The sequence below is a fragment of the Ochotona curzoniae genome, unplaced genomic scaffold (genome assembly GCF_017591425.1).
Source record: "Ochotona curzoniae isolate NIBS_2020 unplaced genomic scaffold, NIBS_Ocur_1.0 contig_883, whole genome shotgun sequence".
NCBI lineage: Eukaryota > Metazoa > Chordata > Mammalia > Lagomorpha > Ochotonidae > Ochotona > Ochotona curzoniae.
This window is the reverse complement of record NW_024466599.1, coordinates 51304406-51322377: the sequence shown is the minus strand read 5'-3', so window position 1 is coordinate 51322377 and position 17972 is coordinate 51304406. Positions and strand designations below refer to the sequence as shown.

At 48.4% G+C, this 17972-nt stretch overlaps 1 long non-coding RNA gene across 1 annotated transcript in view; it reads left to right on the top strand.

Annotated features, from left to right (window-relative positions):
• The window catches only part of LOC121165068, a 63684-nt gene extending 48198 nt beyond the window's left edge, over positions 1-15486 (top strand). Inside the window, exons 2-3 of the long non-coding RNA XR_005885194.1 lie at positions 5734-5865; positions 15319-15486. This is a non-coding gene — a long non-coding RNA (uncharacterized LOC121165068). The remainder of the gene's footprint in view (positions 1-5733; positions 5866-15318) is intronic.
• Positions 15487-17972: the final 2486 nt, after the last annotated feature.

Below are 17972 nucleotides of genomic sequence, written 5' to 3'. Positions count from 1 at the left end.
AGGATGGGGGGGGGGGTCATGCTTCTACTTATCTAATCTTTGTTTTCACAAATAAATACAAATAACTCAAACTGAAACTTGATGGCTTTGGTGATAATAAATTAGCAGCCACGGGGAAATTTTCTTCATTTTAATGTTCTTTCACAACCCACATTCAGTTTCGGTAGGAAAATTATTAACCTTTTCAACAGCGTGCTAAAGCATGGGTTCACCATGGACTCCGAAGTATGATTTGCAGGTTTTGGTTCTATTTTGAGATTTTGATGTGCCAGATTCTTTCCTTCATTTCTTTCTTTGTTTTTCTCTCTTTTTCTCTTTCTTTCTTCCTTTCTTCCTTCCTTCCTTCCTTTCTTTCTTTCTTTCTTTCTTTCTTTCTTTCTTTCTTTCTTTCTTTCTTTCTTTCTTTCTTTCTTTCTTTCTTTCTCTTTCTTTCTTTCTTTCTTTCTTTCTGTCTTTCTCTCTCTCTTGTTTGTTTCTTTTTCTTTGGTTCTTTCGGTCTTTCCTTCTTTCTTTCTCTTTTTCTGTCTTTCTATTTCTCTCTCTTTTTCTTTCTTTTTCTCTCAGTTGCTATCTTTGATAGTGATCCTACTGACTATGTTTTCCCTGGTATCATTTCAATGTGTGCATGTTTTCAAGAGTCAGTGTGTATTTTTTATTAAGGGCAGACAGGATTCCTATTTGCGCTTCTACTGTTGGGTGCTGAGAAAGAGGAAATGTTCTCCAGTCTCAGAGTATTTTTTTTCCCTGTAGGGGTAGTCAGCCCTTCCATTCCCATTTGTAAAAATCCAGTTCAACCACATTTCACACAGGCAGGACAGCTCTGGGTCAGACCTTGTAGCCTGGACTCCTGGCTACCTCGGCTGGCCTTACGACTATGTCAGTCAAACCCAAGCAGGGAGGGCCTGCTGAGGCTTGTCCTGAAAATCAGTAGGGCCCCTGGCTTGCATGGGAGGCTCGCCGGCAGCAGTGCTAACAGCTGTGCTGCAAGGAGTCTGGGTGGGAGGCAATGATGATCTATAGCCTTTTGGTTCTTCACCTGAAACACACAGAGCAGGAGAGGCCAGAAAGGGGAGGATGCCCACATCAGTTTCGTTTGAAACGTCTTCTTCTCCATGTCTGGCAGAGACGGCTACACCTGCCCAGAGCAGGAACGTGACCCTCCCCTGTAGGTGGCAAGCCTCACCTCCTGTACTCAGAGCTGTCTTAGTCTAGCCCTTTCAGTAGTCAGCCTCTACCCTCTCCCCTACCCCCCTGTTGCCCTGTTCACCCCATCCCTGCAACCTGGAATAATGGACACTGAGCACAAAAGTGCGTACTTCCAGGGTCACAGCCTGGGCTGGGCTTTTTTTTTTTTCTTCTTCTTCTTCTTCTCATACTTCCTGTATGAGGTTAGTTTTTTTTAAAACAATAAACAAACTAATTTTTTTCAACTTTTTTTTTTTTTTTTTTTGGCCTGGTTATCATTGCCTCCTACCTGTCCTGTTGTGAGTGTGTCTTGCTGGTGCTGTGCACCTGTGCCCTGGTGGGAAGGTGAACAGAACTCAGGGGCTGGTGGGCCTTGCACCCACCTCCCTACCTTGGGATGGCAGTGAGGGAAATGCACCTGGTACAAGCGGTTCTTTAAAACATTTATGTATTGATTTATTTACATTTATTTGGGAGGCAGAAAGAGAGAGAGAGAATACGCTCTTCCATTTGTTGGTTTGCTTCCCAAATACCTGGTCCAGGACAAAGCTAGGAAGCTGAACTCAATCAAGGTCTCCCACCTGGATGATGAGGCCCAGGTACTGGGAGCATCATCTGTTGCCTTCCAGGATGACCGTGAGCAGCAGGATAGAAGGAGAGCTAGGCGTCCAACCCTGCTACGGGATATGGGCCTTCCAAGAGTGGTCTTTACTAGCTGCTCCAAATGTCTATTCTTCCTGTTCTTCCAGGAGGAGACCTGGAGGGCAGAGGTTCCCCTCTCATGCTAACATTGCCTTAGCAGCGGGGCCAGCCTTGCAGAAGTCCTTTAGGCGAACTGCAATGTCATCTCTCCCAAGGTCAGTAAAAGGGTTTTTGAGGCTTAGTACTTTGAAAAGGAGCTTTATCTTGAAGGTGAAGGTCATGGCCAAGGTATGGGCATGGATGACTGGACCAAGAAGTCACATAATGAGGGTTGGCCAGTCCTTGTCTCTACCTTTCATAAGGGAGCATTTACAGATACCTCTCTGGACTCCAAAGGAGAAAATCCACAAGATCCTTCAAGGGACTTGGTGTTTGAACCATCTAGGGGCTCTTGGTCTTCCCAGAAGGTGGCACAGTAGCATGATCAGGGTGCTGGTTTGAAAGCTGGGTGCCATCATTCAACTGCTGCTATTTACCTGTTCCTTGTTAAAATCACCCTCTCCTTAGGTCCTGTCTGACTGGGTGACATGATTCTCTTGGTAATGGCCTAACAAGGCTTGTGCAATGCTTACCTGAATGCACCATAGCCAAGCACCATGTAAGAGGTATGATGTGCTCCATAAATACTGGCTAAGGGAATGTGCGTGTGTCAGGGAAGCCCTGGGACAGACTTATACCCTGAGCCTGGAGCAATGAAAGTTCTTACACGTACACACCATCTTTCAGAACCACGTGTAGGTCTATGCTAATGCAGGGAGCAATTCAGAGACTGCTTCTCAGGAGAGGTCTCCCTAGCCAACACACTCCTCAATGTACTCGCTGACACGTGCCCATGGCTCTGCCAACAGGAGGCCCCCATCAGGGTCAAGAGCTGGTGATGGTTGGTGATGGAGGAGACAGTGGATTTGGCTCATTCCCCTAGCCTGGCATCTCCAGCAACACAAAAGCCCAGTGATCTACACAAAGAACTCAACTCAGTTCACCCTAAAATGAATCTGTGTTGAGCAGTGAATGCTTCAAGAGGAATAAAACTGTGGCCCTGAGAGCTGGACACCTTGGTGTTTCTGAGTAGGCCCTCCTTTTCCTTTTCAACTATTTGGAAATCTAAAAAAGTTGGTGCCTGACGGCTGTGGGAATCCAGGAAGAGCCAACTTGTTCGCTTCCCACTGAGGCAGACCTTGGGGTTGCCGGGAGGGCAAGACAAGTTGTACTGCATCTTTAGTATGTCCTTTCCCCTTCACAGTGGCCAGGACCGGAGGGGAGCTTTCCATGCAATTATCATCAGCACAAAATGGAGTATGGTTTGGAAGCTAGTGCAGGGGGCCTGTGGAACGTGGGCTGGGCTGCATTTCAGCCTTAGATGAGGGCTTGTTTGGTGTGATGTGTAGGATCCCGAGATTAGCACTGTAGACACCACATCGTAGACCTGGGGCAAGTGCTGTGTACACACAGGGCCTCTGGGTGTTAGGGACCTGAGGCAGCACCAGCAACACAGCTCAGTTACATTGGGTAAGGGTGGCTCTCCATGTGACCAGAGTTCCATTAAAACTGTTCCAACCCTGGGGACGCACTGGGGCTCTGCCCTGACATCCCAGCACACCCAGGCACAGATGGGTGCCAGAAAATATTCATGAATATTGGAAAATAGGTGCATTTTGGTGCATAAAAAATCTAGGCATGTGAAGAATATTCAAAAAGTGTATTAGAAAAGAGGGCCATGGATTTTAGATTTTTTTTTTTTTACATCGACGCAGACATAGCTTTTCATTCTTTTTCATTTTCAGAAATATGACACAGAAAGCCATGTACGTGAAGGGCTCAGAATCAGGAACAAGATGTATACAGTTCCTAGACTGGCTCTCTGGTGGTTGTCCAGGGACAGCCAGAGAGCCAGGCCAACACGGAGGTGCCAGGAGTGCCACTGGCCATGCAGAAGCTCCTGTAAAGCCTAGCTGAGGCCTTGTGGGATAGTGCAGGAATTCAGAATCTCCTGAGTTCTGACCACCAGCCTACAGGGACTGGTGGGAAAGACCCTTCCAGTGTGACTTCCTCCTTCTGCATGCCTTGTTTTCTGTTACCTGTCTCACCAAGGGTCGACCAGATGACCCTCAAGGCCCCATTCCTTCTCTGCAACAGGTGCATACTGTTGAGTGTTCCATACCAGCCTGGGCTGTTCTAGCCTAGCTTTCATCCAACTTAGAGTGGGGGGTTACTGGCAAGGAGTGTGGGTTGAGGAAGCAACCTCTCTCCTTCAGCGATGACACTAAAGGAACCAGGCTTCCCTTCTACCCATGGCAGCCACTGGTGCGTGACTTAGTTCCTGTTTCTCTTTGCCCACCCAGGAAGGCACTGCATTTAAAATCCTAGGCCCACAGGCTGGATTGTGAGCCCAATTAGTAATGCCCAACCTGCAGGACTCCACATAGGAAGCTGATTTTTCCTCCAGGTCATGGGAGCTTCCTTCTAGGTTGTGTGGTTGTCAGAGTCAGCCGTGGTAGGCTCCCAGGGAGCAGATTCTCCTGGCTGCTGGTGAGTGAGACTATTAGGGAAAACCTAACAAAGCCCACAGGGGTTTCTCCCCTATGCTAACATGTATGTTCAAGACAGCAGGGAGAGGTACAAGGTGGAGTTTTCACAAATAGAAGCTCGTGATCACCACATATGTGACCATGCGGGAGAAGCTGTGCTCGCCAAGGATCTGGTATGCAACCTTCAGCAGTCTTTCCTAAAGCCAATCAGTGGAACTCAGCTGGCCTAGCCAGGGTGCAAGGCACATTCTGTCCCCCTCCCCCACCCCAGTATGGTTGGGAGTTGCACAGTAATGAAGTTCCCTAGCCTTCTCTGTTCCCCTTGCTTCTCACGTCTTCTGTGTGCCACTGTGCATCCTGACCGCTGTCTGGAGGAAGAATGGAGTTCTTCTGGAATCACACACCCTGCCTCTGAGGGACAGGGTCTGCTGATTGTCACAGTGAGCCAAGGGATGCCTTGTGGGCATGTGGCCTGCTGAGAGGATAGGGATGTACCCAAGGGTGTGCAGAGCAGTCCCAGGCAGAGCCTGTCCCTTCTCAGCCATCAATAGAATCTGGCCAGAAGAAAATAGCTGGCATTAGCTTCCTGCAACAGGATGCTGCTTGGGAGGCAGATCACACTGGGCTGGTCAGTAAAACAGTTACTAGTCAATCTAACTGGAGCTGATATGAGCCCTGTGCTGGCCTCAGGGCTTTTGCTTCACCAGAGGCCTGCTTCTTCATGGTTCTTCTGCCTTGCTGAGGCTGCTGCGGAGGATCTCAGCTGCTTGGGGTTGCCTCTTCTGTGTCTCCTGAGATGGGAAGAGGAAAGGTGACTTTGAGTCGGGGTTGGAATTCCAGGGTCACGCCTCATCAGGCCTCCTTGGGCCTTGGGAGAGAGGACAGGAGGGCTTCACCTGGGGGGACACTTGGGTGGTCCTGGAACTGCTTGTGTGACTCTCTGGCCACGTCAACAGAAGTTCAACAGAAGAGCCACCAGCCAGCCCCACCCTGAGCAGCAGCTGGCCCTGCCCGAGAAGTCAGAAGAGACGTCAGCGTCTCCGTGGGCAGGGTGGCCACAAAGAAACCAGCGGGAACAGTGGCCTTGCAGGCCTCCTCTGAATACTGTGTAAACAGATCCCCCTCCACCACCACCATCCTCAGCACCTGCCTATTTCTTTGGCTGTCACCGTTTGAATAGATGCTGATCAGTTTGATTCCCCAGCGTACAGTGGCATTTGTGACCTGTCTTTCCCTTCTCAGTTTCCATGCTCTACAGTGATTGTCGCTCTGTGCGGTTGGCAGTGACCTGTGTTTTTCATGCATGTTTTTGTTTCAGAATAACTGGGAGATGAAACAGGAAGCCCTATGACACACTTGATCGAAAATGACAGACACAGGAGAATCAGGACTCGGCCCCCTCCAGCACCTCCACCTGCTGCCTACCGAGGGACAGCCAGAGTGTATACAGGTGAAGAAGGGTTTCTCTGAGCTGAATTCTGACTACTGGGGACTCTGAGGGGGACTCCGCATTCACTGAGGCCATGTCTGCCATGCTTTGGTCTTGGGCTATTCTGCTCTATTTTGATGTTTGTTTGGCCAGGCTCAGTGCGCTGTGCTGTGATGGCATGGGATGAGATATGTTTCCTTTTCTTTCAAAAGCAGACCTAAACAGAATAGAATCATTTAAGTATCAGCTATTTAAGAAGAAAGAAAGAAAACACCAATTGAAAGGTTCCAGAGAGTGTTGGAGACTCATTTCTGTAAAGCCACAAGTCAGCCTTGTTACAGTTGTACAAATCATCACGGCGTTTGAAAGCAGATTTGAACTTGAATCTCATTACTCAGCTGTACCTGCCTTGTTCCTTCTTAGACTCTCTAGATCACCTCTCAGGAAGCTGTGTTCACTGGGATTCAAATGGAAGTCTGTTTCCTCACCTACCCTGATTGATCATGGGCCACCAACTGAAATCCGTGGGTTCCCAGCAAACCTGAGCTTTTGGTTGGAGACCTCTGCCTTTCTTTCTGTAGGGACCAAGACACTGCTGGAGGTGCTCACGTCCTCCATCAGGATGCCCAGATCTGCTTCTAATGCAGCTTTCTGCTAATGCTCACCCCAGGAAGCAGGAGCTGATCACTTAAGCAGTCAGGTGCAGTGTCGGTGCCTTCCCCATTGGTGACAGGAGCCAAGCACTTGAGCCATTTTTTGCTGCAGGAAATGCTGGATTAGAAGCAGAGGTGTCCTTGATCCCAGGTATTCTAACATTGGAGGTGGCCATCCCACTTGGCAGCTTGACCCTGCTGTGTCATGACCCTGTCCCAAGCATACTTGTGAGTGATAATGTTTGAGGTTTCGTACTTCTCACAAACAGTTTTCAAATGGGCCATGATGACAAGAACAGGTAAATGGCAGATATTACAATACATGTCCAGGTGTCAGCCCCAAAATTTCTACTCTGGGATACCTCCCTGGGCACCCTAACAATCCTGTCTCCTTCTGTCTCATGATCTCATTGCATTCTCTTTACAGAACTTACCAATATTAGCAATCATTCTGACTATGAATTAACTACTTCTCACTCTACTCCCCAAATTTTCGATTTCTGCCCTACCTATAGGGTGCAGGGACCCAAGCACTTGGGTCATTTTCCACTGCCTTTCCCAGGCTATTATCAGGGAACTGGATGGGAGTCAAAATAGCCAGGACTCAAACCTATTTGGGACTCAACTATTTGGCATTTGGGACTCAAATGCCTATTTGGGATGTAGGCATTGAAGATAGTGGCTTCACTTGCTGTTATGCCACAGTGTCGGCACCTAGGTATGGTCTGCTGGTTTATCCCCCAGTCTGCACACAGTGTGTGTCTCTGGGTTCAACAATCGTGGTGTCTGTTCCACTGCCTGGCTCCTTTTCAGAAACACTGTGCAGCTGAGTGGCCTGGTGTCTGACCATGGCTGGTGAATGAGGAAGCTCTGACCCCATCTCTGGGCTTGGCGAAGAGAGCAGCCAGGCTAGGAGGCAGCTGGTCCTCTGAGACATGGCCCTGCAGCAAAGGCTGATGCTGAATGGCCTGCTGTCTGAAGTGTCGGACAAAACACCCAGCTCATCTGAATAGTAGGTGTTCTCAAGTTCAAGGCCATTTGCTTCATTCCTGGATTCATCCTTACCAGGGTATACCTGGCTGCTGCTTCCTGCAACATAGCACCGAAAAGATCCAGTGGACTGGAGAGGGTCTACTGCACCATGAGGCCATGAGCCACCTCCTTTCCCTCTCTACTGGCTCTAGCTGGCTCTGGCAGATGGAGAGGTGGTACAGGAGGGCAGCATAGGCGGCAAGGACAAAGCCCCAGAGAGTGCCAAGGAACCTGATCATGGGGTGCAGATGCGTGCTTGCCACACAAGCCTAGGCTGGCTGCCTTTGAATCCACCTCTTGCCTTAGTGCAAGGGACTTCCATTGGGGAGCAAATCACCTCCTAAGTGTTTCCTCCTTCCCTGGGCTCTGGAGGGAATTAAGCCACACTTTCTGTCCATTTCCTCATCCAGCCCTATAGGAATGTTTATAGCTTCAAACAAAGGGAAGCCACAGGCTCAGGACCAATCCAAAGCAGCCCCCCTGGTATTTTCAGGACAACAAAAGGATGATGGGAGGAAGAGCAAGGGGGAACCAACCTCACAGATACTTGAACCACTCAGAAATCACAAGAAATCCAGGACACCCAGGGTCTAGCAGGACCTCTCCTAGCAGAATTAGAGTATGTAGGAGACGGACAGATGTATTTTTTAAAAGCTCCCTCGATGGCTCCCATGCATAGTTGAGACTGTTTACTATTGTAGCCATTAGCCACTGGTGTCTATTGAAAATTTACGGTGTGGCATCTGCCAACCAAGGCATGGCATTTTTCATTCTTTGCATATTATTTAAGTTTAAATATCCGCACATGGCTGTGGCTGCCGAATTGGAGGGTACAGACCAGATACAGAGCATATGGATTATCATAGAACATTCTACCAGACACATGATCTGGGGACCCCTGAGGGCTTAACTGACAAGGGAAGCTAGACTGAATCCAAGAAGCATGGGAGGTGATTCTGTCTGTTACCTCGAGGCCTGTCCTCCTGCTTTTGCCTGCAACTTTTGGAGCTGGAGCAATGGGGTTGCAAAGCACTGCCTTGAGGAATTGAAAAGGATTAGACATATCTGCAGAGATCAGTGGCCTGCATCTGTGTCCTCCATATCCACTCTGTTGGGGACTCCATTGGTCTCTTTGGAGGCCCAACCCTCGAAAGGGAGCTTTTTGAATTATGGCTTACTTACCATAATCCAGGAATTTAGAGTGGAGGAAAATAATTTTTGAAAAAGCTGACACCTCAACTGGGGAAGTTGAGAATTTTGAAATGAGTTTGGAGAAGAAGCTCTGCAAGCTCCACCGGTTTTGGGGTGAAAGATGGAGCAACAGAAGCCAAAGCTGAATCATTTTCTGCTTATCACTCTGAGGCTGTCAGATTTTCTTTTCTTTTCTTTTTTTTGGGGTGAAGGGAAAGCACCTTACAACAAATAAGAAGACTATTTTGAATTTCAGAGCTTTCCCTTTTTTGGAGCATTTTATTGTTTCTGACTTATTTTATCCTCAGAACAAGGGCCCAAGATAAGTAGGGGAAGGAGATGTACAGCAAATCCAGCACCCAGAGAGAGAGCTCAATATTGCAGAATGAATTTGAAAATGAAGGTTTTGTGTTTCCATCGTTGGTGTTGACTTACGACATGGTGGCGTACCTTGAATCACACAGATGGAATTTTGTACAGTTGGAGTGGAATGCATTTGTTTTCTTCCTTAAAATCGGTGACTTATCTATTTGTTGGAAAGACAAAGCTAAAGAGATTGGTGATAGATGGTAGATAGGTCATTTGTCAGTCTATCTTCCAGCCACTGGTTCACTTCCCAAATATTTGCCATAGCCATGGCTAGGCCAGGCTGAAGCTGGGAGACAAGCCCAGGTTCCTGATGTGTGTGACAGAGAGCATACAGCTGTCTCCCTCTGGGTGTACACTAGGACGGGAACTAGGACTCAAATCTGGGCACTCCAAAAAAAGGATGTAAGCACGCAAACAGTGTTTGAACCGCTAGGTCAAATTGCAGCCCGAGAGAGCTGTGTTTCTAGCAGAAGCATTGTTTTGTCTGGCTTCCTCCCCACTTTCTAATCCTTGGGCCTTGATTCTTTGGCATTATTTCTTGTTCAGAGCTTTGCTAGTAAATGTGCCTTTATGATCGTCTTGCAAGTTATTTTTGTTTGTTTTATACATGCAGAGACAGAGAAAAAGCTCGCATCTGTTCGCTGGCTTCCTCGGTCTCGGCAGTCCCTAGGGCTGGGCCAGAGTCGAGAACTGAGAACTCAATGTAGGTCTCCCACAGGATTGACAGCAGCCCAGTGACTTGAGCCATCACTGCTGTCTGCAATGGTAGGAACCTGGGAGCTATAGTGAGACCCAAGTTATCTAAGAGGGGGGCTGGGGACATTTTAGAACCAAGCAGTTAAACGCCCACTTTCACAAGCCATTAGCTATTTTGAGATGGTGAGTGGACCAGAATGCACAGTAGAGCCCTGTGGCTCTCCACGGCAGGCAAATCAACCCCAGGTGGACAGTGTCACCTTAAGAGCTTCAGCTTCCTTGCGTGTAGAGATGCAAAGAGCCATTCTGAACCAGCCTTGCCAGTGGTCAGCCAACACAGCAGCTCTGTCACCCTCATGTCTCCTGGGAGGCTTGGGCAGCGGGGCCGTCCCCGATGGCAATAGTGGGAGTAGGAGTGGGCGGGACTGACATAGCACCCACGGGCTGACCTTCTCTGCAGATGTTTCTGCTGCCTGTCAATCATGAGCTCGCCTGCTCTTGCCATCACCTGGCCCCTGTTTGTCTCTTACACACATAGGATCTGATGAGAGGTTTTCAAGTGCTTTACTGAAAGCAAGATGCACTTTCTGGGGCATTCCCCTAATCGGCTGTGCTGGTGAGCCTCGTCAAAACAGGAAATGAGGTTAGCATGGAATGACTTTCTCTAGAGAACTGGTGCTGCCTCTACAGACTACCACTTTCTTCCCAAAAGCTTGCGAGCTAGGTTGCACGCCTTCTTAGGGTTTTCCTGGAAGCTAGCCGGAATCTGGCCTGCTGTAGTTTTTGAGAAACCCATTCTAGAACACGGGGGCGATGTCTCTGGTTCCTGGCCTTCCAGTCCTACTCTCTTTCAAGCTGCCGTCGCTAAGTCTATCTGAAGTTAAATGTGTAAAGACCTCAAACACAAGAGACACGTTGAAGCCAAGAGCACTGTGCAGGTGCCCCAGTGTGGGTGAGGGGTCACCAGGGCCACGTGCCATGGCTGTGTCTTCAACCCACGAGTGCCCGGTTTATCAGAAAATCCAGTGGAGACAGAAATTGAGCAGGGGCAATCCTCCACTCTCCTGTCCTGCTCCATGTGTAAGCGTCTGGCTTAGAAACACTTTTGTGACTGAAATGACAACTGCACCGACTTCATTGACGCGAATCCCCATGTTGGGTTTTCTGACTCAGTTTTCAAAAGCTGTAGGGGTTTCACTAGGCAAGCTGTATCATGCTTCAGCCGTGCCTGAGGTTTTCTGGCAAATAGCTGTACTTTTAAATTCCCAGAGCCTGCTGGAGAGAGTGGCGGCCCTTGACCAGCAGGTGCCTGGGGAGGACTGTGGTCTCCAAGTTCTAGACTTGGATTTCACATTGCGGATCCCCCTGCCCACATCACTGTGCTCTCATGTCTGAATGCATGGATCTGCTCCTTTTGCATATGACTTGGCAGGACCCCCTTATAAGTTATCCTGGCTGAGATGGGGTAGACTCTGGCTCCCTCCCCTTCAGTCTTGAGGGGACCTGTCTTGCACTCCCCGAACATGGAGGCACCTCTATTTTCAGTGATAATGGGCTCAGTGGATGTATGAGTGGATGTACCCCTTTATAACAATCGCAGCTACCACCAGTTGACGTTCCAGAGAGCTCTGCAGGCGACTATGGAGTTTCCAAAATGATGTCTACTCTTTGTAATGGGCCCCATCGTGAGGTTGTTATCCTCTGGTTTGATTCAGAAAGCAGAGCTTTTGGGTAGGAGTGACCAATCTTCTGCATAACCAAAACTTGATAACTGGGCCAGCCTTGTGGAACAGCCGGTTAAGCCACTGTTGGCAACACTAGCACCCCATATTGGAGTGTTGGTTTGATCTGATTCAACTTCTGCTAAAGCACTTAGGGAGGTGGCAGATGACAGCCCATGCCACCTGTGTGGAAGACCTGGGTGGAGGTCCTGGCTCCAGGCTTCAGCCTGGCTGGTCTAGACTGGGCTGTTGTGTTGAGGGTAGTAAACCAATGAATGAAAGAGTTCTCTCTCTGCCTCTGACACTATGTCTTTCAAATATATATTTAAAAAACTCCTGGTCCTGTGATGTTGCTTCTCTTAACTTCCCTCTGTCCAGAACAGGCTGGCTCCACCCCATCTCCTAATTATGCTGACTCTGGGCATTTCAGGAGCATGTACATGAAAATGCATGTTTCCTTAAAAAGAACCGTGATTGGTGAGCTGCAGTTGGAAAAGGAGACACCAGGAAGTAAGTGTAGACCAGGGCGGAAGGGAATGGGAACCCATGCTTGGTGCTGAATCCTCTGCACCCCACCCACGCAGGTCTTTGTTGGCCCTGCCTCCTGTCAGAGTGTGTAAGGACCCACAGGGGCAAGGTGGCAGGCAGGCAGGCTCTGAAAACTCCCTACTACTCAAATGATGGTTGCTCGGCAGAGGCTTCACTTTCTGCGTTTTGAGGGCCAGGCTACTCCTCTTTTGACATGTGCCCTGCACAGGTGCTGAGTAAATGCTGGCAATGTGGGTTTGGCCTACCTTCTTCTGAGGCTGTACTCACAGAGAAATCAGTCAGCGGTTCCTGAAAAGCATGGAGTGGGCCTGTGCCATTTAAAAATCAAAGGTGTGGAGCCCAGTGCAGTGGCCTAATGGCATGCATGCACCAGTCCCATATAGGTGCCAATTCATGTCCCAACTGCTCCACTTACCATCCAGCTCCCTGCTTGTGGCCTGGGAAAGCAGTAGAGTATGACCCAAAAATCTTGGGACCCTGCACCTGCGTGGAAGACCCGAAAGAAGCTCCTTGCTCCTGACTTCAGATTGGCTAAGCTTCAGCCATTAGGGAGTGAATCAATGGATGAAAGATCTTTCTCTCTGTCTCTTCTTCTCTCTGTAAATCTGCCTTTCCAATAAAAATAAATAATTAAAAAATAAAAGAGAGACTCAATGCTGTGGATAAACCAGGAGAAACGTTCTACTTGCTGCCACGGGAGGAGAGAAGGCAGAGCTGGGGGCAAGAGATCCTTAAAGGTGATGAGTCTCAGCACTAATTCCTTCTCCATAGTGAAGCTGCAGAAGGCAAATCTGTAGTTAGTGACCCTGGTCCCCTTGGGGGAGATGGTGATGCTCCCCAGGGTGATCCTGTTCTCGGCTGTTAGAAACCATCTTCATGTCCATCAGTCATTTTCAGCACTGCCCACCTCTCTCAGTCATGTCATGGTTTGGACAATACCTAACTGGTGAGCATGTGCTAGCCTGAGGTTACCTTCTGTTTCCTCATCTCCCTAAAGAAGCTGCTTGACAGAGCACTAAGTCTGTAACAGCCCAGTCATCTCTGTAAGAACGAAGGGTGTGTGGCCATCCATCTGTACTTCTGGCAGGTTGCTTTAGTGCGAACAAAGGCAGCAGGAGGGGAGTGAGAATAAATGTATGTAACTAAGCATGTGTTTTGTGTGTATGTGTGTGGCATGGCCATGTGGGTCTTGTGCAATATGCGTGTGACATGGTCATGCAACACAAATGAGGATATGGAGTAAACAGCTGGTGCAGGTGTGTCCGGGGCACATAGGGTGTGTGTATGTGGGTTGGCTGTGGTATGACATGTGTATGATGTATGTGCATTGTATGTGGCTGGGTGTGGGTATTGCGTGTCTGTGTGGTGGCTGAGTGTCTGGAAGGAGTCTGTGGTAGCTGTGGGGAGTGGTGCTGTGTGCACCACCTGTGGTAGGCGTGTGGGGTACAGTTGGCTGTCTGTGACATACCAGAGTCACACACCCTTCCTGAACTTGTGAGAGGACACAGGTGTGTACCATCTGGAGATGCACATACACATAAACTCATTGTAGGCACCTCTTGTAAGAGAAGTCTTACACTCAGGGTCTCCCTGATGCCCACCTATGTGCACTCATGGTTGCTGTCACAGCACTGCCTACTTCACCCTACTGCAGGCAGTGACATGGCTTCACAGGGTAAAGGCAGACACTGGCTTCATTATGCTGCCCAGCTGGGTCCTGGCAAGCAGTGGGACCCTAGGAAGGATGCGCCTGGGGCAGAAATCTCCAAGTGGAAATCTTCCTCTGCCCTGCTTGAGTCATGCCCAGGGGCATGGGCCAATTCTTGTGGTTCTCAATGTTCTGTCTTGTACCTGTCATGAAGGAGACAGGAGCTGGCTCCTGCAGTGTTCGGGGCTGCTGGCGTACCCAGCATGGATTCTGCTGTAGACACTGCAGCCTCCGTCGCTCTGCTTGGAATCCAGCTCCTAGAAGGCAGTAAAGGATAGCCCAGAGACTGCAACTCTGATATCTACTTGTGAGACCCAGCTGGAGTTCCAGGCTCTTGGCTTTAGCTTGCCCCAGTCCCAGCCACTGCAGCCAAGGGATTGAGGGCCTCTCTCTCTCACTCTCTCCTATCATTCTGCCAATATATAAATTAATTAATCTTAAATATATATATATAGCACAAAGTACCCAGTCAATAAATAGTAGCTTTCATTAGTATTATTTTAAGCATAAAAAATGGAGTTTAAAAAATATATGTATCGGGCCCGGCGCGGTGGCGCAAGTGGTTAAAGGTCCTCGCCTTGCACGCCCGGGATCCCATATGGGCGCCGGTTCTAATCCCGGCAGCCCCGCTTCCCTTCCAGCTCCCTGCCTGTGGCCCGGGAAGGCAGTCGAGGACGGCCCAAAGCTTTGGGACCCTGCACCTGCGTGGGAGACCCGGAAGAGGCTCCTGGCTTCGGATCGGCATAGTATCGGCCCGTTGCACTCACTTGGGGAGTGAATCATCGGACGGAAGATCTTCCTCTCTGTCTCTCCTCTCTGTATATCCGCCTTTCCAATGAAAAAATAATAAAAATAAATCTTTAAAAAAAATATATATGTATCTATCACAAATTAGTAAAACCTGTCATTAGTGGAACCACTCTGACACTGTCCTGTGAAATAACTCAAGAGGACAAGGTGGAGTGGGTGGTAGGCCTGGTAGTTAAAGCACCAAGTTAAGATCCCTGCCTCCCATCCTCGAGGGCTGAGGTTGGCTATGTAGCTCTGGCTCCTGCCTCCACTTTCTGATGAGCCTGGGAGGCAGTGATGATGAGCCAAGTCGTTGGAGTCCTGCCGCCCGCCTGGAGACCTAGGTTGAGTTCCCAGCTCATAGCTTCTGGCCCTGCCCTGCCATGGGGGAATGTGAAAAGCGATCAGGCAAAGGGAACGTGCCCTCAAATAATTAAAAAAAAAAATGTATTTTTAAGGACCAAGAAGGAAGGGAAGGCAGCAGACTTAGGGAAAAGAAAAAAAGGAAACAGTGGCAGAACATGAGAGAGTGGGAGGCCTGTCCAGGCTGGCTCATGTTCCCCTCCACCAGTGAGCAGCAGGGTCAGGCCAGGCTCCTGTCTGGGCAGGGTGGAGCCATGCTATGGGAGCAGGAAGGGCTCGAATATACACAGGGTAATGGCTGTTTCCTCTTGAGCTTTTGTGGTCCCGCATTCCTGACAGTCTCCCAGCTGCTGACCCGCATGTTTGCCCACACCTCTCTCCAATGCCACCTCTCTTTCTCCAGATCGAAGGCCGACAGAGTGTCCTGGTGTGCAAGAACTGTCCACCCAGCCCATTGTCCAAGATTATCTGGTGATGACATAGAACAACACTCCGCAGCAGGACAGGGAAGTCCAGGCTTCCATTCCTGCCCTATGGCTCACTAAAGGTGGGACTGAGTGGCTTCCAGACCTTGTGGGATCTGGGATCACAGCCAACAGTGCTGGCATCCTGTGTGAGTGCCACGTCCCAGCTGCTCCACTTTCTTTCCACTCCTTGCCAATGTGCCTGGGGAAGGCAGCGGAAGACAGTCGCAGGACTTGGACCACGTCACTCACATGGGAGACCAGGAAGGAGTCCCTGGCTTCTTTGGCTTCAGCTTGGCCCAGCCCTGGTTTGGAACCCAGCAGATTGAAAACTCTGTCTCTCTCTCTGACCTTTATCTGACTGACCTTCTGTTCCCAATCATATCTTATCTTTGTTTGTAAATCATTAGTACCCTCTTCCCTTTTCTCTAGGTTCATTGCTTGTTTGAGTGTTTCTCTCTCTCTCTCTCTCTCTCTCTCTCTCTCTTTCACACACACACACACACACACACACACACACACACACACACACACGTCCATCCTGCACTGAAGCATAGCGATGACAAGGTCTGCCACCACTTGGAGGTTCTGTCTGGAAGATCTGGGCTGCTGCTACCAGAAGACTTCGCCTTACAACCCAATTGTCCCTGTAGGTAAACAAGATAAGACATGAGGTAAACATGAAAACCAAGGGAAATCTCATTGATTTTCCTCCCTGCCTCCTTCCCAGTTGACAGAGATTGATACACTTGATGACTTGTTTCTGAGGCTGGCTGTGTTAATAAAATCCTGCTGAGAAAGTCCGTTTCCTGTGATTAATGCTGTCTGCTTTATTCCCTGATGGATTTCAAGTCATTTCAACTGGAAAACGGTGTTCTATTTTAAGATGCTTTTGTAATCTTGAAAACCTCGTTTTCTCTCGTGTTGGTGCCTGTCACCCTTGCTCTTGTTGGTTGCTTGGTTCTTGTTTCTAGTGTGCTCTTCTTTGTGGGACCACGTAGGTAACATCAAGGTCAAAGTTCTGTGGTCAGAGAATGAAATGGGCGATTTTAAGTCCAAGTCTTTCTAGACAACACTACAGAACATAGTTCCCAAATGTGTGCATGTGTATGTAGTTTTACTTTAGGGAAGTTCTTTGTAAAATCATGTAAATTCGTGCAGTCACTTGCATGACTTTTTTTTTTTTGCACCAGAATAAATTTGTCTTATAATTTCATTGACCATAAATTTTAAGTCCTCTTACATAAATTGTGCATGCCTCATTATGAAAATGACTTTAAAATCTTTCTCCTATTGGTAGTTTGATCTAATAATAATGATGATGATAATGGTGATGATGATGATAAAGCAGTGGTGGCCTTGGCATCTCCCTCAGTTTTTCTCTGTCCCTCTCCCTGTAAAAAGCTCCCCCTGCTTGCTGTCCTGCATGTCACAAATCTGGGGCTTTTCCTCTGAGTCCAACTTGATGATTCTTGCCTTTTGTTTCAACTGGCAAACATGCATGTTTTCTAGTGATGTGGTTGGAGAGGATGAGGCAATTACCCACCCGAGATCTATCGGACCACAACCATTGCAATCACACACACACGACTGAAAACTAAGGCATCATCTGAAAGCCAAGGTTGCAGAAGCAGAGGGTCCACTCTTGGGTTCTCTGCCCAAAAGTAACACATTGGAATGTCACTCAGTTCTTCCTAGCACCCATACAAAGAGGAAGGTTTTCTATTCAGTGTGGCTGTGGTATAAATAGAATCTCCTGTGAACCCTTCTAAATTCAAGAAAAAATGCATCTTTCCATCGAATTGATGTGGGAAATTAACATTGTCTGAAAAAAAATCTACAAACAAATATTCTTCTATAAACATCCATGGCCCGATGGAACAGATGGAGTGATGAGGGTGGGCACTTAATCATGCAGTTAGGATGCCAGTTAAGATGCTTCTGTCCACATTAGAGTTCCTTGGTTCAATGTCACCCGCTGGCTCCCAACTCCAGCCTCCTGTTAATGCAGACCCTGCAGGCAGTACGGATGATTCATGCCATTGGGCTCCTACCACCACGTGGGAGACCAAGATGAATTCCAAAATCCTGACTTTGATCTTTGCCACAGTGGGCATTTGAATCACAATATTCATCATCATTATTATTTTTTTAAAGAAATTATTTATTTTACTTGAAAGAATTAGAGAGGCGGGGAAGACAAAGATCTTTCTTTCATCTACTGGTTCACTCTCCAAATAGCCAGAGTTGGGCCAATCTGAAGCTGGGAGCCAGGAGTGTTTCCTTGGTTTCCCATATGAGCACAGGATTCCAGGGCCTTAGGCCCTTGTCTGTTTTTTTCTTGGGCCCTTAGCCAGGATTTGGATCAGAAATGGAGCAACTGGGATTTGAACCAGTGCTCATATTAATGCTGGTACAGCCAGTGGAGGATTAGTATAGACACCACTGCGCTGGCCCCCAACAAGTAGTATTTTTTAAAGATGAAGAAAAGAAGATTCAAGTAACTTGTCCAAAACTGTAGTCATTACGAAGCAGCAAAGCAGAAGCCAGTGTTGTGGTACAGTGGGTTAAGCCACTATTCACAATGCCAGCA